A 22021-nucleotide genomic window follows, 5' to 3' on the forward strand; every position below is an offset into this window, starting at 1 on the left:
AAGCAATAAAAAAAAAAAATCAACTATTTTCAAAAATAATGTTAACTTGGGGCACCTGCATGGCTCAATTGGTTAAGTGACTGACTCTTGATCTCAGCTCAGATCTCCATCTCAAGGCTGTGAGTTCAAGGCCTGCATAGGGCTCCACACTGCCTGGTGTGGAGCCTACTTTAAAAACAAAAATAATGTTAACTCCATGGTTGAGTTTTTTTTTTTTAAAGATTTTATTCATTTATTTATTTGAGAGCAAGAGTGAGCGAGAAAGAGAGAGAGAGAGCTCGCACAAGCATGTGGGGGGGGGGGGGGCAGAGGGAGAGGGAGGGAGAATCTCAAGCAGAGCCCCATGGGAGCCCAGGCAGGGCTCCATCTCATGACCCTGACATCACGACCTGAGCTGAAATCAAGAGGCAGGTGCCTAACTGACTGAACCACCCAGGTGCCCCATTGAGTTGGTTTTAAAGATTATTTCACTTACTTTTAAATTCTGATTTAAGATTCTTCAAGACAACAAATATTTCTTGAGCCTTTTTGTAGTTAATGTGATTGCCCCATTTTGCAATTATGGAGGTTTAGACACAGACAGCTTAGGTGATTCCTCAGAGGGGATCAGGAATAACTTTCTAATTCATAATGCACACACATATACAAGGAGTAATTCATAAAATACTGCGGGTATCAGATGCGTATAGAGCTTCCGCTCTAGCATCTGAGTCTCCTACCAACGCAGAGGCTATTCCTCTTCCTCCAGTATCTATTCTTTTCTTTCAGTTCCTAGTTTGGGCACTTGATCTGCAAGGATAAAGATAACATTTGCCCGTTCCCATGGCCACATGACCAAGTGCGGGCCAATGGGGTGGAGTGAGAGTGGCCCATCTTCTCTAAAGGGGACACATCATTAAAAGAACGGGTGTGACTTCCCTTTTCTTTAACTCTTTCCTGGTGTCTGGAATGAGGACTTGGCTGTGCGCTGTTTTATACCAGAGTGATGAGGGCAAGATCTTACAGTTTATAAAGGAACCAGGAGATGAAGGGACCTGGCGCCCCTTGCTGACTTTGTGGAGAAAACTGCCGTGTGGCTTAGACTTTAACATGAGTTCATATTAAATGTCCACCTTCTTTATCACAGCTGCCAAATCTATATTCCAAGTAATATGCCTACACAGGATTCTCTTATATATCTTTTACAAAATTTTAAATAAAAGAGTTTACTTGATTTTAAGTTCAAATTGCTTCCCGCCACCCCCCCCCCACCCCCGTCTTCTATTCTTCCTGGAATTCTGTGGGTATTTCCAAAAATACAATAATGGATTATGCCTTGGAAAGAGAGATATCTCCAATTCAGTCATGGAGTTACTTTATAAGAGCTGGAAAAGGGTCTAAGACTGCATTCTCAGATTAGGCTTCATTAGGAGGAGTTGTTTCAATGTTGAGGGCAGCTCTTCAGTAATAGAAAATTCTTTTCTCCTAAAGAAGGTTGAGAAAAATATTGAGACAAGTATTTGAAACATGACCTCCATGTTTGAGAATATTCTGGGATACAGAGAAATCTGAAATTGACTCTTTGTGATCACACCTTCTAAGTTTTGGAACACAGAAATATGTTGAGACTTTTAAAGTCAAACCTTTGCAGAAAACTCTGGAGGAGCTGTTATCTGTTCCAAGGACATCTTTAAATTAATAAACTTTGAGAACTTTATTTATTCACAATTTAAAAGTAATGTTGCCCTGGATATTATCATATTTCTCAGAAACTGATGATTTCCGAACCCACAAGCTAAGATGGTTTAGGTACTTACAATGGACTAGGTGCTTTAATAACATGTTTATTTATGGAGAAACTGAGGCACAGAGAGATTAAATAATTCCCCAATGTTCTATAGCTGAAAGGCTGCAGAGCCAGGCTATCAAAAATGACTCTAGAACTCCTAGTCTGGAAGACTAAATTTCTGCAAGATGTAATCATAAGTCAGGAACATGTTAGATTTCAGGAACATGAAGATTCCAAAACAGGCCACAGCTATGGCCACATGGACATCAAATACTCTACCACAGCCCAGTCTATCCTTTCCCCAAATTCTGAGGCTGCATTTTGTCCTATTGAAAGTGATTAGCTGCATTACTCTGCCTGCAAGCGTGTGGGGGCACGTTTGGGGAAAAATTTTTCTATTTTTACCTGAAATTTAATAACTATTACCATCTGCATGTTTAACCACAGAATGTGACATTTATTTTATCTCATTTCCTGCTCATGTCCATTTCCCTGCAGCACAAGGACAACGGGATGACAGAACTGGAGAGTATTCCTAGCTACCCATTGTACTAGCTGTCTTTGGCCTCAAAATACGGGCTTCCAAACTTTTGCACAATGAAGGTATAGTGTTTTCCAGGTTGAACATCAATCAGTGAACCTTACACTATCGCCAAACAAAACTGCCTCTGTTCTTTTTCTTTTTCTTTTTTTTTTTTTTTTTCTGAGAGAGAGAATGGGAGACAGAGAGCATGAGAGGGAGGAGGATCAGAGGGAGAAGCAGACTCCCTGCCGAGCAGGGAGCCCGATGCGGGACTCGATCCCGGGACTCCAGGATCATGACCTGAGCCGACGGCAGTCGCTTAACCAACTGAGCCACCCAGGCGCCCAAAACTGCCTCTGTTCTTGAGTGCTGGCTCAGCAATCCCCTCAGAACTTCTGGGACATGGAGGTAAGTGGAAAACTGACTGCTGACAAAGTCACTGCTGTCAATGCTGGCCAACACATTGGAGGAGAACGAGCTGAAAATGTTGTAACTTTCCTAGCCTTGACTTCAGGCGTCACTGGAATGGACTACGTTTGTCCCAGAGAAACCACGGCACAAAAGGAGTAACTAAGGAGGTATGAGCTGAATGCAAATAGAATTAGCATACTTTCTGTGAGAGTCATATTAGCTATCTTCATTTATTCAGGTGCTGAAACTTACACAGCCTTTACAGATCCAGGAATATTTCTCTAAATATTAAATTGTTTAATGCATGCATAATGATTATCACTCTGTGACATAGGGTTGTCACCCAAAGATTTCTTTGAACCATAGTCAGAATAATATCATCATGTAATTTTATGACTAGAAGGGACCAGCCTGTGATCACCATCGGGGCTTTTCATCAGATATTTGGGAGTTGCCCCGTCTGGTCCCACAAGTACTTCGCTGAGGGAATGGTACTTCCTCTTGTCATTGAGTTCTTTTTTTTTTTTTTTTTTAAAGATTTATTTATTTATTTGAGAGAGTGAGAATGAGAGAGAGAGAGAGAGTACATGACGGGGGGAGGGTTAGAGGGAGAAGCAGGCTCCTCACTGAGCAGGGAGCCCGATGCGGGACTCGATCCAGGGACTCCAGGATCATGACCTGAGCCGAAGGCAGTCGCTTAACCAACTGAGCCACCCAGGCGCCCCTTGTCATTGAGTTCTGCAGAGAAGGAACATGTGATTCTCTCAGGCTGTGTATTTCGTTGCTGCGGTGAGACCCTCCAGAGTTCTGTTTGCTCATTGGTGCACCAGCAACCAAGTGCTTGGCACAGTGGTTACATTTTGTTGAGCTTGGATCCTTGAGGGCTGCAATGAGTAAACGGCCAACCAGCCCTTAAAGGAATGTGCCCTGAGTGAGACGTAAGCCTTTATTGTTTTAAAGCCATTAACTTTTTTGGTTCTTATGCACTGTCTCAGCATGTAGAAATTAGTATATACAACTAGGGTAGAGCACCATACTAAAATCTACAGCTTGGGTTTAGGAACCAAGAAGTGTTTCATAAGGAAACTATAGTGGAGGCCTAAAGGATGGCATTCTGGGTGTAAATCCTTACCTGAAGTAAATTGGAAGCATATGATGTACTTAATAAACTCAAGGTCTTGGGAAGAGGCTTAAAAACTGAATACTAGTCGCATGTGTTGGTTGCTTTGGGTAGCATTTAATGAAGTACTAAGTCTAAATTGCTAAGTGGCTGACTACTCGGACCCAAGATCTCCTGCTAATCCATGAGAGACATGTGAAAACCTTTGCTCTTCTATACAATTGAAATTTGGGGCATATTGGTTACCTTAGCAAAACCAAGCCTGTTCTGATAGAAATGTAGCTCACTTAACAGGTGAAAAAGCTGAAAGATATCTGGTGACTATCTCAATATTTCAAAGCAATTACAGGTAGAGCCGACATAAACCAGCGTGTTTTGTCATTGTAAACCAGCGTGTGGCTTTTTGGGCACCGAACAGGACCTTCTCCAAATAGATCTTTCTTCTTTAACCCCTGTCAGAACTTGTGCAAAAATGGAGTAAATGCCCTTTGGTTCATGAAGTCTCTCCTGAGGAGATGCACAACTTGCTCAAGAAGACAAAACCCGGGGGTCATAGTCTAATATTCCAGTTCAAGGAGAAAGGAGACGAAACAGAAACCTCTACAACACACACAGGAAGTATGCCCTCCTCAATTCTTCAGAAATGAACATCTGCAAATGGCAAGAAGAAATCTGAACTAATCTGAACTATTTATATGACTTCCAAAATCAACACTGAAGGGTGGAGGCTTTACATACAAGAATCAAGTAAACACTCAAAAATTAAATATAAACCTTGTACTAGGCAAGCAGCTTTTCAGACTCTGCTGAGTGTTTCAAAAGTACTTGTGTCTTGCCATGTTTTCATCTCTTACCTCCTATTGAGTGAACCCACCTCAAAAGTTTGAGGTCAGATGAGCAGGAATGTTTGATAGAGCTCAGCCTGTCCTGATTTGTGGATTGGAATAACAGCAGTCTTTCCATGAGATCAAAGGTCAGTTTGGAGGCGATGTCTGCTGGTTTCTCACACAAAATGTATTTTTTCCACGAGAATGGTTAACCAGGTCTTCACTGGAATATGGTGCTATCATTCCACATGTAGAACAATTCTTTATTTCAACAGGATGACAAGTAATTGTCTAGTTAGCAATGGGTTATTTAATCCAAACAGATATGTCCTCCCTGGAATGAGGGGAATAATCCAAAACTGAGCTCTCAGGCTTTTCAGATTCTAATTTTCCTCACCAAGATGAGATAAACTTATGCTCCTTAAGAGTTGCAGTGAATGAATGGGACTGAAAACATATTTGAAACTGACAAAAAATCGGGGCCTTATAATGAAATGATTAGGACTTTAACTTTCTCACTCTTCTCAGCCTCCCTCTAACCACAGAGACCTGTGAATGAATGAATGCAAAGATTCTTATCCTCAATTTCCATTTTTCATGCAATTTCATGCAGATTATTTTATAGTCATGCCCTGACAGTACATTAGCATTTTAACAAGAACTTGTAACAGTACGACTGCAATACACAGCCAAGGAGCAAGCCAGCGCCTTTCTTTCTGCATCAGGTAAGCCTCATCTTGTCCCTTTAACTTCAGAAATCTCTCTCTTCTTCCACCACTCCTTCTCCTTCCCCTCAGCAGCATTTGATACCCTTTTCATTGAATATACTCCTCATTTCCCTATAGAAATAGAGCATGATTTCTATGTTTTCCCCAGAGCATATATCAGTCTTTGTGACTTGTTCTTATTGTTGATTGTAAATATGCCAGGATAGACACATTAGTTTTCAAACAAAAAATATTTTGTTTTTTAAAAATAGTATGTTTGGGTGCCTTGGTGGCTCAGCGGGTTAAGCGGCTCAGGTCATGATCCCAGGGTCCTGGGATCGAGCCCCACATGGGGCCCCCTGCTCAGTGGGGAGTCTGCTTCTCCCTCTCCCTCTGCCCCTCCCTCGGCTTGTGCTCTCTCTCTCTTTGTTACATAAAAAAATAAAATCTTTAGAAAAAACAAAAAAAAATAATCAACAGAGCATGTTTTGTGTTTTCAGGTAGGAAAACTTTCCTTTTGTACTTTTTGCAGTTCCTTTCCAGTAGCCCTGAATAGATTCAACATTGACATCATCCTGAACCAGGTTCAAATCACCAAACTGTAGAAATGGACAGAAGCATACTTCGAAAATTCTTTTTCTCACTATCACCCTGCCACTGTTTGTCACTCAGTGCCCCAAAGGATATAATGCTGTACCATCAAGAGCTTTCTAACCCGCTGCCAGTTAGTTGGTATTAAATAGAAACCACCAGAAAATGAAAATAAATATCCTTTTCCTTGACACCCAAATTCCCAAATGTAGGAATGGTCAGACTGATTTTAATTAACTTCTACACAGGGAAGTTGGGCTCTTCTTCCCATCATTATTTAAACCAGGAATGGGCGAAGTCAGAACTGTGAACCTAGCCAGCTGCCTGTTTTGCTGGTCCCACAAGCCAAGAATAGCTTCTGCGCTTTTAAATAGTTTTTAAAAATAAAAAGAAGAATAATGTTTTGTGGCTCAGAAAATTCTATGAAATTAAAATATTAGTGTTCATAAATAAAGTTTTATTGGAACACAGCCATGCCCAATCATTCATTTGTTCATCTGTGATTATTTATATCCCACAGCAGCAGAGTTGAAGCATTGCAACAAAGAGCATATGGCACAAAAGTTTGAAAATACTTACTAACTGGCCCTTTATGGAGAAAGTTTGTTGACACCTGATTTAAACTACCTAACTTGACTATTAAATGAGAGGTTATGAATTCTAAAGAACTCATAAGATTTTGTTTTGAAATCTGAAAGAAATGGAAAACATACACAACAGAGATTTGACTATTTCTCAGTAGAAAAAAAAAAAGCAAGCTAAAATTATAAAAGGGACAAGGGATTTGGAATCAGAAAACCAAGAGTGAACCCAAGTTCCTCTACACACTGGTGACTTGACCAATCACTTTACCTTTCTTTCATTTACCCATTCAGAAATTACGAGTGCTTACTTTATATGAGGCACAGTGAAAACAACAGCGAACAAAATATAGACCCTGTCCTCAAAATGCCTAAAGCCCATTGTGAGGGTCAAATGCAACAACGTGCTTGAAAGCACTCTGTAAAATTTAAAGCACTATATATAATTATTCCTATATTTGAAACTACAAGTATGTGGGAGTTTAGTCTTTCGGATGACCCAGATCTTGCAAAGCTTGGGAGACCTTTAGAAACTTTCTGCCACTTTTTACTAGACAAGAGGCATTTTTCCCCCCGACTCTTTAAGCTCTAATACCTTTATCTTAATGTCATCTCAGCCATGCAATCCCCCCCAATTCTTTAATAACTTGTTGCTTATTTAGCATTGGATTCAACCATATTACTCTATTCACTCTGCACATAGGATAAAATTTGAGAGCCAAATACAGTAACAGTAGTGGTCATAATTGGCTCCTTGCTTATCTTTTGATAGGCTTATGTGTGTGGATTTTCTTTTAATGAAGAATTGTTGGGAAAACACATTTATCTTAGGACACTAAGTAGCTAAGGTATGTTTTCATTGAACGGTAGTGCATTTCATCATCATGCAATAACTGCTAAGTAAACACTTTTTTTTTTTTAAAGATTTTATTTATTTATTTGAGACAGAGAGAATGAGAGAGAGAGAGCACATGAGAGGGGGGAGGGTCAGAGGCAGAAGCAGGCTCCCTGCGGAGCAGGGAGCCCGATGTGGTACTCGATCCTGGGACTCCAGGATCATGACCTGAGCCGAAGGCAGTCGCTTAACCAACTGAGCCACCCAGGCGTCCGCTAAGTAAACACTTTTATCTACACAGTATTTAGGTATTAAAGCTTTTGATAAAAGTAGTTGGAAAAAACTAAGCTATATTTTCTGATGAAGAAATGCTTATAAAATACAGTTGGGCGCGCCTGGGTGGCTCAGTCGTTAAGCGTCTGCCTTCAGCTCAGGTCATGATCCCAGGGTCCTGGGATTGAGCCCCGCATCGGGCTCCCTGCTCCTTGGGAGCCTGCTTCTCCCTCTCCCACTCCCCCTGCTTGTGTTCCCTCTCTCGCTGTGTCTCTCTGCCAAATAAATAAAATCTTTAAAAAAAAAAAATACAGTTGTTAAAAACATCCATTCAGCATTAATGATGCTTTTAATTACTGAATAAGAGATAGCATTATAGTAAAATGTTCAAAATATTGTTATTTTTAATTCTTCTGGCTTATTTGTCAACAAACCCCGATTTGTCAAGTTGACTGTCTACATAAAATTGGTTTTCTTTTCTTTTCTTTTTTTTTTTTTTTGGTTTTCTTTTCAAACTTGCATATTTTGAAGTGAATTTCTAATACCCATGCTACCCACAGAATCTCTGTTTTATTTCACATGTATAGAACGATCTAATTGGAAATTATTACTTAGAATGACACTTACATTACTAAATAATTGTTAACTCCCGAAATTTTTATTTTTCCCTTTTAAATGAAAAGCAATGTAAATGAAAAATAATGTAAATAAAAAGTAAGCCACTGATGTTTTCTATTAAGTGGTTTTACAAACATAGATAATAAGTAATTTCAAATCTGTCCTCATATTATTTTCCCATTTAACCTCAGTTAAAGGGTATAATAATGATGAAATGTTGTTATGTATAGAATATTAAATGCTATACCAGGGGAAAGATGGGAGGATGATATTATAAGTAACTTTATTCAGGACTTGACCAATATGCTCATTGCACCTTCTGCTAAAACTGTACCAGCTCTCTTTTAATCACCAAAACCAACACAAATGAACAGGTCTGGGAGGAGTTAAGTGGCTAGAAATTCTATAATTCATTTATATTTTGGTACGAGGTATCAGACAGGCAGGCAGTCATTTAAACTAACATGAAAGGAGTAGGAATTTTTATTTCATCCAAAGTTCTTCCCTTAAACTACGCTATTCAGACCCTGCCATCTTTAAGAACACTCTTAACTCCTGCTAGGGAAGTGGCCTTAAGTAAGGCATCTCATCAGCATCCATTCCCCTAAAAGCCCCACATTGTGCAAATTACATCAACATGTAGTTCTGTATACCACACAGGAGCCAAGGGACCGTGCGTATTGGTGATATGCCACAAACTAATGACGATTGTACATTCTAGTGTCATTTTATTTAGTGTTGCACCAGATGACGTTATTAAACTGTTCATTATAAATTTTCCCTTTACCGTCCTTTCTCCTCAGAGCAGTCACTTGCTCAAAATTTTAAATCTTCTATGATAGTTCTTAACCTTCGTTGGATCATGGTTCTATTTGAGAAGCTGATGAAAAATATGAACTCAGTCCCACAGAAAGAGCATGTACTATATATGCATATGTATATACATACGTACATGTACACACACACATACACACACATATACCTACATGCATACTTATCCTCATAAAGTTTTCAATACCATTTCAATACCTCACCTGTGCACCTGTTCACTACCTCACCATCTAGCTCCACTATAATACTTCCACCTAGGGGAATTTCATGCCCTGGCTTCATTTTAGATACACAGTTAAGGCCTAGTGAGAAGGCAAGCAAATGCTTCTCACATGTTCCTTTTTAGTTTTTGTTTTGTTCTGTTTTGTTTTGTTTTGGGGGTTTGTGTGTATGTGTGTGTGTTTTTAGTAACTAAGCCATTTGAACAGAAAGCAGGGTGGAGCCCATACCTGATAATGTGCAGGAAGAAACTGTCATTACTGGAGATTTTCCATGACCCGAGGGTCTCTAGTGTAGAACCAATGAACTGGCTCTTGGCCACTTCTTATCTGAATGGAAAGTCAAGCTCAGGAATGCTTTTTTCAGGAGCTAAAATAGCACTGTGTGATTTCTTTACTATCCCCCCTGATAATGCCTAGATTTCATTTCCCAGGAGCAAAACTTGATGAGAAATTTTTCCTTCTCAGACTGGAGTAATATATGGTAGTGTTTCTATATACTAATAATGAAGTAGCAGAAAGAGAAATTAAGAAAACAACTCCATTTACAATTGTGCCCACCCAAAATACCTAGGAATAAACTTAACCAAAGGGGTGAGAGATCTGTACTCTGAAAACTATAAAGCAATGATGAAAGAAATTGAAGATGACACAAACAAGTGAAATTCCATACTCATGGATTAGAGAATATTGTTAAGATAGCCATAGGACTGAAAACAATCTACAAATTCAGTATCAAAATCCCTATCAAAATATTAAGGGCTTTTTTTTTTATTTTTGCAAAATAAGAACAAATAATCCTAAAATATGTATGGAACCACAAAAGACCTCAAATAGCCAAAACTATCTTAAGAAAGAAAAACAAAGCTGGAGGAATCTCAATTCCAGATTTCAAGATATACTACAAAGCTGCACTCATCAAAACAGTATGGTACTGGCACAAAAATAGACACAAAGATCAATAGAACAGAATAGAAAACCCAGAAATAAACCGATAAGTATATGGTCAATTAATCTCTGACAAAGAAGGAATAAATATACAATAGGAAAAAGTCTCTTCAATAAATGGTGCTGGGGAAAATGGACAACTATATCCAAAAGAATGAAACTGGACCACTTTCTTACAACTTACACAAAAATAAACTCAAAAAGGATTAAAGACCTAAATGTGAGACCTGAAACCAGAAAAGAAGAGAACACAGGCAGTAATTTCTCTGACATCTGCCTTAGCAACATTTTTCTAGATATGTCTCCTGAGGCAAGGGAAACAAAAACAAAAACAAACTATTGAGACCACATAAAAATAAAAAGCTTTTGCACAGCAAAGGAAACCATCAACAAAACTAAAAGACAACCTACTGAATGGGAGAAGATATTTGCAAATGATATATTAGATAAGGGGTTAATATTCAAAATATATAAAGAACTTATATAACTCCACACCAAATAAAAACAAATAATCTGATTAAAAGTGGGCAAAGGACCTGAATAGACATTTTTTCAAAGAAGACATACAGATGGCAAATAGACCCATGAAAAGATATTCAACATCACTAACTATCAGGGAGATGCAAATAAAAGCCGGAATGAGGTATCATCTTATACCTGCCAGAGTAGCTAAAATTAAAAAGGCAAAAAATTACAAGTGTTGCTGAGGATGTGGAAAAAAAATGAACTCTTGTGCACAGCTGGTAGGAATGCAAATTGGTACAGCCACTGTAGAAAACAGTAGGAAGTTTCTCAAAAAATTAAAAATAGAAAAAAACCATATGACTCAATAATTCCATTAGTAGGTATTTACCCAAAGAAAATGAAAACACCAATTTGAAAAGATACATGCATCCCTTTGTTTATTGCAGCATTATTTACAATAGCCAAGATAAGGAAGCAAACTGAGCGTTCATCAACAGATGAATGGATAAAGAAGATGTGATACACACACACACACACACAACACACACACACAGTGGAATATCACACAGACATAAAAAAGGACGAGATTGTGCCATTTGCAACAACATGGATGGACCTAGAGGGTGTTAGCTAAGTGAAATAGGTCAGAGTGAGAAAGACAAATACCATATGATTTCAATCCACATAGGAGTGAAAACATATGTGCTCCACAAAAGCAAATGAATAAACAAACAAAAAGCAGAATCAAACCTCTACATACAGAGAATAAGCTGATGATTGCCAGAGGGGAGATGGGTGAGGGATGGGCAAAATGGGAAAAGGGGAGTAGGAGATACAAGCTTCCTGTTGTGGAATGAGTAAGTCATGGGAATAAAAGGCACAGCATAGGGAATATAATCAATGATAATGTAATAGTGTTGTGTGGGGACAGATGGTAGCTATTCTTGTGAGCATAGCATAATGTGTAGAGATACTGAATCCCTATGTTGTACATCTGAGACTAATGTAATACTGTGTCAACTATAATTAAATAAAAATTTTTAAAAAAAAAAAGAAAAATCAATATCTATAACCACAACAAAAAAGAAAACAACAAAAGACTGGAAAAATACAGAATTCCAAAATTTATAATTTACTAGAGAGCAATGGAGGAACTGAAACTATGCAAAACAATGTTGGTAGCATTCACGGATCCCCCCACCCAGTCCCCTCAGGAACCACTGTTCTCTTCCTAGGCATGCACTGAGATCACCCTTTGGCCCAGGGCCTAACTACTCCATGGGGCTCGATAATGTCCTGTTTTCTCCTAGAAATTATTTTCTGGTGATAAACTGTTAAGAGAGGGGTCAAGTGGCCGTACAGAGATGAAATACCTATCTAATTCATTATTAATACTAATATTGGGGATTTACACTTGGTAGGAGAGATATTTGGGGGAAGATGAGGTATCTGGCATTTAAAAATCCTTTTAGCAGTCCCATGTGTGAGGTGAGTCCTTGCTCCCACCAGCTCTATCTGGAATGTCTCAGTTCAAAGGGGGGTTAAAACTGTGGATTGGCTGATTTCCATGCCAGTACCAAAAATAAATCTAGGAAACATGGAAGAAGTTTGGGGTCCTTCTTCTTTTCCTACCATTTCGAAGAAATAGATCAATATTGCCTTCCCAAACGAAGAAAAGCCTCGAGTTCTTACACCTTATTAAGTATTTTTAAGATTTCTTTCATCTGTCTCATTTCACGGCAACACCAGAGAGTATTTCCATTTCCTTTGGATTTTTTTTTTTTTTTACAACAATGCCACAAATCAGTTTCTCTGTTTCCCTGTGACAACTACCCTCCTCTACTCTGTGTCTTGTAATCAAATAGCCCGTAGCTCTTTCAGTATACATTTTTTTAGCTCCAGTCACTCTCTGTATCCACGACAGGCCATTTTTTCAAAAGGTGAGGTAACAAAACCTTGACGTGCTTCCCTTTGGTTCAGAAAAACATGTCCTGTGTCACGCATAGCCCAGAGGTCTCTCTAAAGCTGCCTGCCAGATGTCATCACGATCACGGCAATTGAACTCAGTATCCATCATCACATCAAGTGGACGAGAACAATGCTCCGGCAGCTGCAGAATCAAAACACACCCCCAGTGCTTTTTGTTATTGTTCAAAAATAGTAAAATGAAAAATAGACTGTGCATACCATAATTTCCCTGGGGAGAAGGGAAGTCGGGGAGAGAGCTGGCTTTATTAGGGCACAGGGGGCTGCATGCTGTCCTTAACAAACTTTTTAGGAATTTAAATAACCTTTGAAAATGATCATCGCTTCATAATGCTTACATCTCCGGGCTCATACTTATCAGTGTCCCCTCCCCTTTCTAACCACATCCATTCCTTTCTACTCCCTTTTCCTGCCCCCTCGTCTCTATCCTCTGAGTCTAATCTAGCATTGGAACCTATGATTTCATTTGACTAGTATCCGCTCAGTAAATGTTTCTTAAATGCCTCCTGTCTTATATTTTCCCCCAAATACGAACTTCCAAGAAAACTAAATGAAAAAGGAATTAAAAACACTTTAAAACTGGAATCTTTAAGGGATTCCATAGAGTAGCATGTGGTAATAAGTATGACATTGGTTTTGTTCATTTAAGAAATGAACAGATGGCAGATAATTTTGTTTTTTAATTTAATAGAGTATAAGGTAATAAAATCAGTCTTTATTTTATTATTTTAAAAGCTCCAAAAACTGAGCTTTAAGAAAGTAAGGCACTGCCTTTCATACTCTAAGATTTCTACTTGGAAGTTTGTAGTTTGGTTCTTATGCATTGGATAAATTTCATTTTTCATCACGTCATTGCCTGATTTTATTTAGACTTCTCTGGATTTAATATAGGACCTACCAACGGAATGAATTTATTTTTCATGCCTGGTTTACATTTTTTTCTATCGCATTAGTTCATAATAATTTTTTTTAAAAGATTTTATTTCTTTATTTGAGAGAGAGAATGAGAGACAGAGAGCACAAGAGGGAAGAGCGCAGAGGGAGAAACAGACCCCCTGCCGAGCAGGGAGCCCGATGTGGGACTCGATCCCGGGACTCCAGGATCATGACCTGAGCCGAAGGCAGTCGCTTAACCAACTGAGCCACCCAGGCACCCCCATAATAATTTTTGATAGGGTTTTTAGCAACACACCATCAGAGACTTTTTTTTTTTTTTTAGTGTATTTCTACCAGCAGCATTATGTGATTCCTGCTACTCATGCACTGATTGTTCCTTAAATGCTTTGGACATAGGCTATTTGTAAATAGCCCCAGAGACTAAAATCACCTATTCATGTTTTTAGCATCAAATGAAGGAAATCATGAAGAGAAGTTGTCCTTTTTCAGAGTAGATTTTATCACTTGACCAATTCAAGTTTCCTTTCAGATTTCCCTGGGACCATGATGATGTCCATGCTACAAAGACTATTTTAAGTGGCTAAGTATGGATGCTGGAGATTCAGTAAATACATCAGCTAATCTGCCATGAAGAGATAGCCTGAATCCTCAACTGAAAAAGAAGTGTGTATCTATGAGGACCCAATGTGCTAAAGGAATCTCTATTTCTGCTAATATCTCATTTTCTTCAAAATTGTAGAGAGCTGGTAGAACAATTTGCTTCTTTCTTTCTCCTCCCCACTCCACCTCCATGCTTGAATTCTTGCCACAGGGGAGGGGTTTTCTCAGAATCAGAATGTGGGCTTCGTTCCGTTCTTTGTTGTTTATTCTGCTCATTCTATCTCAAAACAGTTCCCCGAAAAATAAGAGGCTAAGACTATGTGAATTCAGAAAAAACCTCTAAGGAGCTGGCAGTCAGTATACACAGCATCTGTACCCTGCTTCTGAATGAAATCAAGCAACAACAAAGGCCTGAAGCTGAATCACCAGGATGGTTCCAGTATCATTAGAACTCATAGTTCATAAATGTAGTCCAGTACAATCGGGCTATTCCTGCAGATAGTGGATGGCAGATAAGTGAAGTCAGATGGACAGCCTTGTGCCAAATGATTTGGATGAGAGTGAAAGGTTGCCAGGACAGAGGGAGATAGAACTACGAGGTCATATCCTCTTCTTCAGGGCACAGTGTTGGAGAACGCTGGAGAAGCTGATGTGTAAAGACTAGTACCAACTACCTGTCTTCATCGACAGTGTTGAGGCACACAGATTATTTACAAAAAAAAAAAAAAAAAGAATCCAGTACCAAATTGAACCTGTCTTTGGAGAGAGAAAAACAACTGAGATTTTGTAAACTTTTTTTTTTTTTATTTGAGAAGGAAATTTTTCAGTTAAATAGTCCTCTGATACAGATCAAACTAAGTTTACTGCAATCTCAAGGAAATGGGGAGAAGCTGACTTTACTTACTACAAGGACTAAGCCAAGCTGAGACCACCACAGATAAATGACTAAATTTAGGGATGATGAGGAAGTAACTTTGTGTTAACAACAACAACAAAAATCAAGATTCTCCACACCTTGTGGAAATATAAGAAAGAACTAATTTTATGATATACTTTGGAGATGTTTGTTGGAAAAGTTTAAGGTGGTTTTATCTAAAGCCAGCAAATGAAAATGTAATGAGTGAAAATGATTCTGTGAACGTGGGACTTTTAGCTTGTTTTGAAATTATGTTGAAATAAAGAAAGAGTGATAGTTTAATAATAAGTGCACTCGGAAGGATAAATGGTCTTCCTCTGGAAGGCCACACACACAAAAATTAGGTAATAAAATTGCCAGAGCATCATTAGGACTACTTGGGGTCCTGTGTCCTTTGACTATCCAGTCTGTTGTCCTGTGAGCAGGGCGGGTCACTTGGCTCTCAGTGTCCCGGCACAGACCACAAAGCCATCCAACTCCCTTTGCCCTGACAGTCCTGGCTGACCATGCCCACTGCAAACCTTGATTTTCTTTCTTAGCAACTGTTCCATTATTCTAATCTCCTTCCATGATACCTTTTACAAAAATAATTCTTAGGTAGCATTTATCATATTGTATTATAGTCATTTCTTTTTTGAAAGTGTTTATTGTCAAACATATCACGTGTATATAAAAAATCATATAACTTATAGGTATAGTTTAAAGAATAAGTAATTTTTAAAAAGCCATGTTCCCATCATACAGGTTAAAACCCCTTGATCTCATCTCCCTCTCACCCCAATCCACCCAGAGAGAACCATCATTCTGCATTTTAAATTAATCATCCCCTTGCCTTTCTTTATAGTTTCATGACTACTGTATATATCCCTAAATAACCTATTCTTCATACTTTATGTATTCTTTGGTGACTGCTTCTTTCACTCATGGTGCATTTCTGAGATTTCTCCGTGTTGATTCATGTAACTGGAGTTAATTCAGTTTCACTGCTATGTGTCTTCCATGGTATCAATGAATATATTTAGTCAGGCTATTGGGGACAGGTATTTGGTTTATTTCCTGGTTTTTAGTTAGCAATCAGTGTTGCTGTGAACATTCTTGTATATGTGTCCTGGTGTACATGTGGGAGAGTTCTTCTGAAGATATCTAGATATTGAATTGCTGGGTCAGAAAGTTCAAAATTACTAGGCAATGCCAAACTTCTCTAAAAAATTTTTTTAAAAGATTTATTTATTTATTTGAAAGAGTGAGAATGAGAGAGAGTACATGAGAGGGGAGAGGGTCAGAGGGAGAAGCAGGCTCCTCGCTGAGCAGGGAGCCCGACGCAGGACTCCATCCCGGGACTCCAGGATCATGACCTGAGCCGAAGGCAGTTGCTTAACCAACTGAGCCACCCAGGTGCCCCTCTAAAAAATAATTTTATCAGTTTAAACCTTCACCAGCAATGGGTGAACATCTCGGTTGTTTCATATCTGTGTAAACACCAGATATTATCCACCTTTTTAATTCTGACAACTTAGTGGATAGGAAATAGTTTTAATTTGCATTTCTATAACTAATGGGGTAGGGAATCTTCACATTTCTTTTTTTACCTTCTTCTTTACCTCTTCATCCCCTTTACCTATTTTGCCATTCCCCCACCACATCCCCCTCTGGCAGCCCCTAGTTTGTTTTCTGTAGTTATGGGTCTGTTTCTGTTTGGTTTGTTTGTTTTGTTTTTTAGATTCCACATATAAATGAAGTCATATGGTATCTGTCTCTCTCTGTCTGACTTATTTCACTTAATGTAAAACCCTATAGGTTCTTCATCTTTCATGTTTCTGTAAACCAGAATGGAGAGCCCAGGGAACAGCCCCACATATTTGTGGAAACCTTAATTACAACAGAATGGGCATTGCAAATCAGTTAGGCAAAGATGGACTGGAACAATTAATTCTCCCTTGCAGAAAAACAAACAAATGAACAAATTAAAAATGGACCCTATCTTAAATCATGCACAAAATCTGTTTCAAATAGGCTGAAGATATAAATATAAGGAAAAACTATAAAACTTTCAGAAGGTAATTTAGGAGAATACCTTTATTATTACAGTCTTAAAGGATTTCTTTAACTAGAAACAAGAAGCACAAATATTATCAGAAAAACATTGATAAATTCAACTACATTAAAATTAAGTACATCCTTGACTCGCTGATCTACATTAATAGATCCATTTTCTAAATATGTGTGAGCTCTCCTCAGTTCTGTTTTTCTACCCGCCTCTCCCTTATCTGACTGATATCATACTGTCTTAATTACAATAGCTTCAAAGTGATTTCTTTTTTTTAAAGATTTATTTATCTGAAAGAGAGTGCATGGGGGTAGGGGAAGGGGCAGAGGGAAAGGGAGAGAGAATCTCAAGCAGACTCCATGCTGAGCACAAGAGGCCAATCTAAGGACCCTGAGATCATGACCTGAGCAAAACCAAGAATTGGATGCTCAACTGACTACATCACCCAGGCGCCTGTAATGGAAAGTCCTCAATCTTCCTCTTCTTTGTTATAAATGATTATTCATTGCCCTTTTGTCTTCCATTTATATTTTAAAATGACTTTGTCATATTTCTTTTAAAAGAACCCTGTTGGAATTGTTTTGGAATTGCTTCAAATCTGAAGATCAGTTTGAGGAAAGGTGAAATCTATCATACTGAGTCTCTATCCAGGGACATGATATATTTATCCATTTATTTACATTGTTTATGCTTTTAACAATAGTTTACAGTTTTTACCTTACAAGCCCTAAAATGTGTTGTTACTTTTATTAAAAATATTTTTTTTTAATTCTGTCTTCTAGCTGATTTGTGTTGTAGAGTAATTCAAGTAACTTGCTATATTGATTTTGTTTTAAGCAACTTTTCTAAGCTCTTAATCACTCTAATAATAGAATCTTTAGGGTCTCCTACATAAATTTTATTCATTTATTCAATAAATATTTATTAAATGCCTCCTCTGTTCCAGGCACTCTTTAAGACCCTGGGGATTCAATAGTGAATAAAAAAGAAAAAATAAATCCCCAGTGAAATGGAATTTATATTCTATTAGGGAGAGATAGACAATAAACAAATAAAATATACAGCCATTAGATGGCAAGAAGCACTTTGGAGAAAAAGTAAGAAAGAGAGAAGGGGAATGCTGGAAGGAAGAAGAAGAGAGAAGGGTTTAATTTTTAAATACGGTGATCAGAAAAAGCCACCCTGAGAAATAGACACTTCTGTAAGGATCTGAAGGAGTGAGTCCTTGGAGAACTTTGGAGTAGCGCTGTAAGCAGGGAGAACAGCAAGTAAAAAGGGTCTGAGGTAGGAGCTTGACTGGTTTCTTTGAGAGACAGCAATAAGGCAGCAAGGCAAGAACACAGAGAAATGAAGTCAGAGTTGTGACCCAGGACCAGATACTGCATGGTCTCATAGACTATCATACGGTCTGTCCCTTCATCCTTTATAATCTGGGTGCTTGTTAATATCTTTTTCTTACACTCTGCATTGTCTGGGACAACCAGTAGAGAATGTTGAGGAAGAATAGTAGTAGTAGAAGGTATCCTTACTTTATTCTTGATGTTAAAGGGAATGGTTTCAATATGTCACCATTATTTAGGGTTTTGGCTACAGGTTTTCTGGAGACCCTTTATTTGGTTAAGAAAGTTTTCTCCCCATTCCTGGCTTACTAAGAGCTTTTTCTTTTCCTTCTTCTTCATCTTTTTAAATCATGACTGGATATTGAATTTTATTAAACATATTTTTTTGCATATGATGATATGATCATCTATTAAAGTGTGAATTAAATCAATTAATTTTCTACTGTTAAACCAACTTTGCATTCCTTGGATGAAACTGACTTATCAGTGATGCTTTAAATACAGTTGGTTCTTGAACAACATGGGTTCGAACTGCACGGGTCCACTTTATACGTGAATTTTTCCAATAAATACAGTACTGTAAGTGTATTTTCTCTTCCTTGTGATTTTCTTAGTAATGTTTTCTTTTTAAAAAATATTTATTTTTGGGACACCTGGGTGGCTCAGTCGGTTAAGCGGCTGCCTTCGGCTCAGGTCATGATCCCAGGGTCCTGGGATCGAGTCCCACATCAGGCTCCTTGCTCGGCGGGGAGCCTGCTTCTCCCTCTGCCTGCCTCTCCCCCTGCTTGTGTTCTGTCTCTCTGACAAATAAATAAATAAAATCTTAAAAATATATATATATATATTTATTTATTTTTTTTTTTTAAGATTTTATTTATTTGCGAGAGAGAGAATGAGAGACAGAGAACATGAGAGGGAGGAGGGTCAGAGGGAGAAGCAGACTCCCTGCCGAGGAGGGAGCCCAATGCGGAACTCGATCCTGGGACTCCAGGATCATGACCTGAGCCGAAGGCAGTCGCTTAACCAACTGAGCCACCCAGGCGCCCCAAAATATTTATTTTTTTGAAAGCACGCACTCACGAAAGAGAGAGTGCGTGAGCAGGGTGAGGGGCAGAGGAAGAGGAGAGAGAATCCTGAGCAGACTCCCCACTGAGTGTGGAGCGGGACCCCTGGGCTTGATCCCACCACCATGAGATCATGACCTGAGCCGATATCAAGAGTCAGACACTTAAAAGACTGAATCACCCAGGCACCACAATAACACTTTCTTCTCTCTGGCCTATTTTATTGTAAGAATACAGTATGTAATACATATAACATACAAAATATATGTTAATTCTTTATGTTATCAATAAGGCTACTGGTCAACAGTAGGCTATTAGTAGTTTTTAAGGAGTCAAGAATTATATGCAGATTTTTATTTGCACAGGGGTTTGGTGCCCTTAACCCCCAAGTTGTTCAAGGGTCAACTGTGGGTATATGTATATATGGTTTTCCCCTGCTATCTGAGAGTCAAAGATTCCTATGAAACCTCTGTAAGCCAAAATGGTGTAAAGGAAAGAAGCAATTACCAGCAATTCATATCGAAAAATGTCTGAGCATTCCCAGACCCCCAAAATAATCTCTCTTAGGCTTTTTTGCTACCTTAGGGCACATCTTGCTAAAGGATGTATAAAATAAGTGAAAATAAAGCACAGATGCCCACAGACCTAGTTCAAAGCTAAGGCAGCTTGATTGATACTGAGATGCTGAGTGTAGTTCCCAGGAAAGGACATTGGCGGGTCACTCTCACTGCTCAAGTGCAAGCTGTCTCTGTAACAGCTCACTGCAAAACAAAGGCTGAATGCTATTTTCACTTTTCAGCTTTTTAAGAAGAAAGCAAAAAATCTAATGTGCTAATCTCACAAATTGGGAGATGTTCCCTATTTCTCATGCTCTACAAATGTTTTTGTTAGATGTCTGGCATGTGCTGCTTTAGTTGTTGGTAGAACTTGCCAGTGGAACTATTTGAAACTGAAATTTTTCTTTATGGGAAATTTTATGGAAGACCTGTAAATAGCATTTTCCATTTAATAATTATGAGATTATTCAGATCTTTCTTTGTCAGGTTATAAGTATTATGTTGACTTTATGAAAAGATTTTGGAGGTTTTCCATCTTTTTTCCATGTTCCAAAACAGTCTCCCTATCTTTGGGGATATCTGTTTCCTAAATGTCTGCACCTAATAACATTTTGTGCATGAGAGGGGTGTGAAGTAAGGTATTACTTTTTGACAATTTTCTCTGTTTTCTATAAGTGGTCTTTTAGAGTTTCTTTTTTTATGGGGTCCAGTTTTAGTAGTTTTTATTTTCCTTGTTTATCCACTTCCTTCAGTTTTAAAAATGTATTTTCATAAAATTAAGCATAATATTTCTAATGATATATATTCTTTCTGTGTTTGCAGTTATATTGTCTTTTTTTTTTTTAAGATTTATTTATTTATTTTAGTGGGGGGAGGTGCAAAGAGAGTCTTCGGCAGATTCCATGCTGAGTGTGGAGCCCAGTGCGGGGCTGGATGCTGGGCTGGATGCTGGGCTCTATCTCATGACCCTGAGATCAGGACCTCAGCCGAAACCAAGAGTCGGACACAACGAAGAGCCCCCCAAGTGCCCCATATCACCATTTTTATTTCTTATCTTATGCATTTTTAATCTAACTATTGAACATGTTAAGTACTAGTTTGTCTTATTTTTGGAAATAACCAGAGCTTTGACTTGTTAATTTTCCCATTTTCAAGTATTTTATTGATTTCTCATTTATTATTAATAATTTTTTCTTCTTGTTTCAAGTTTCTTATTCTTTTATTTTTAAAATTTCTTGAATTAGCTACATGATTCACTTGTTCATTTTAACTTATTGTTGTTTATCAACATAATTTTTTTTTAAAGATTTTATTTATTTGACAGACAGAGACACCACGAGAGAGGAAACACAAGCAGGGGAGAGGGAGACGCAGGCTTCCCGCTGAGCAGGGAGCTCAACACGGGGCTCGATCCCAGGACCCTGGGATCATGACCTGAGTCGAAGGCAGACGCTTAACGACTGAGCCACCCAGGCGCCCCTATCAACATAATTTTTAAGGCAATTTTCCCCTAAACACTTTAGAACTATCCCATAGCTTCAGGTGCATATAGTTTTATTAATAATATTTTATAGAGATTCTTTAATGTGGGGTTTGATTTCCTCTTTTGTCTGAGTTTTATATTAATTTTCAGACTATGAGGATTATTGTTTTAGTATTTTTGTTTTGTTTTGTGATGAATTTCTTATTTTATTACAATCTGATCAAATAATGTTCTCTGAGCTCTTTCTACCTTTGGGAACTTAACATGATTTTCTTTGTAGCAAAATTGATGGTCAACTTTTGCGACTGTTTTATGGACTTAACATTTTTCATAGCCTTATGTGTTTTTTGATGAGTTGATTGGCATGTGCTACAAGAGCCTATTGCTACTGTATCTCCATCCATTTTTCCATGCA

The 22021-nt window shown here is 38.2% G+C and overlaps 1 protein-coding gene and 1 long non-coding RNA gene across 4 annotated transcripts in view; both read left to right on the forward strand.

Moving 5' to 3' along the window:
* The window catches only part of LOC123858946 (myelin P2 protein), a 36750-nt gene extending 34379 nt beyond the window's left edge, over window positions 1-2371 (forward strand). The window contains exon 10 of the transcript XR_010410619.1: window positions 2267-2371. The gene's annotated coding sequence lies outside the window, so the exon portion shown is untranslated. The remainder of the gene's footprint in view (window positions 1-2266) is intronic.
* Window positions 2372-3314: 943 nt separating this feature from the next.
* On the forward strand, window positions 3315-19291 carry LOC135364096 (uncharacterized). 3 transcript variants are annotated; one of them, XR_010410624.1, is made up of 5 exons: window positions 3315-3640; window positions 4215-4795; window positions 5178-5374; window positions 14129-14262; window positions 14491-19291. It is a non-coding gene; the product is annotated as an uncharacterized LOC135364096 (long non-coding RNA). The 3 variants fall into 3 exon arrangements; XR_010410625.1 differs by having other exon boundaries at window positions 4282-4795; XR_010410623.1 differs by lacking the exon at window positions 3315-3640 and having other exon boundaries at window positions 3663-4795.
* The last annotated feature ends 2730 nt before the right edge of the window (window positions 19292-22021 follow it).

This window comes from Mirounga angustirostris, unplaced genomic scaffold, assembly GCF_029215605.1.
Source record: "Mirounga angustirostris isolate CCGP_5_RB_7025 unplaced genomic scaffold, mMirAng1.0.hap1 SCAF_4, whole genome shotgun sequence".
Lineage (NCBI taxonomy): Eukaryota > Metazoa > Chordata > Mammalia > Carnivora > Phocidae > Mirounga > Mirounga angustirostris.